Source organism: Otolemur garnettii, unplaced genomic scaffold (genome assembly GCF_000181295.1).
Source record: "Otolemur garnettii isolate 467f Iridium unplaced genomic scaffold, OtoGar3 scaffold00079, whole genome shotgun sequence".
NCBI lineage: Eukaryota > Metazoa > Chordata > Mammalia > Primates > Galagidae > Otolemur > Otolemur garnettii.
In genome coordinates this window covers 7,984,668-7,985,619 of record NW_003852474.1, presented here as the reverse complement: position 1 = coordinate 7,985,619, position 952 = coordinate 7,984,668, and positions in this window count along the sequence as shown.

Here is a 952-nt window from a genome sequence, read left to right as displayed (position 1 = left end):
TGTTTGTTTGTTTCATTTTTGCCATGGTAAGAGTGGTAGCTCTCTGGCAAGGAGGAGATTCAATCTGCTTGCTCTGAGAATAAATAGACAATAACCAGAACATATGTGTAACCCATTACAGGAGCATTTCTATAAAGTCCATCTGGAGTGTTGAATGGCCTTTGAGGTTTGGTTCCTGTCCATGTCTGGTCTTTACAGTTTTGCCAGGATTGTGTCACTGGAAGATAGGAGATGTTTAGAAATATCCTCAGCAATATCTCTAAAATTAGCCCACTTACATTATTCTAGCAGTTGCCAATTTATTTCTGCTATTATGTATGGCATGAAGAATCTTCGCTAAACTCCATTTTCATTTTTTTGGCACTACCAGTTGACCAGCCTAAAAGCACCAAATATTATCTGTATGCAATGAACATCTTAATTTTTTCCACTGGATTTTTTTCAAAACAAAAGCTTGTCTCTGACAGTTAATAATAGCCTTTTTGAGTTCCTCTAAGGTTGCTCTTTTCTGTGTTATTACGGACACAATTACATTTGGTTAATGTTGCCTTTTTTGGCCGTAATGGTCAGTTACAGCATTTCCATGAGATTCGGGGTCTTTGTGTTTGAATGACCTTCCACTTTTATTATAGCTATTTCCTTAAGTAAAAACAAAACTTTAAAAGTTCTTTGTTGTCCATGTTGATCCTGTCAATGTAAAAAAAAAAGTCTTTGTTTCTGAAGCATTTCGAAGTTGTGGACTCATCCCCAAATATATCTAGGATTAGTATAAATATTTGCTCCTTTCTATTTTTCCAATTGGTATACCCAGATGAAGACAATTAATTCAGCCATCTGAGCTGATTTGATTTCTAGGCACGGTTTATATTCCAAAGATGAACTCAGTTTTGTGATAGCAAAACCTGCTTGATAATTTTCAATTTCCATTTTTAAAAAGAAACCATCCACAAAT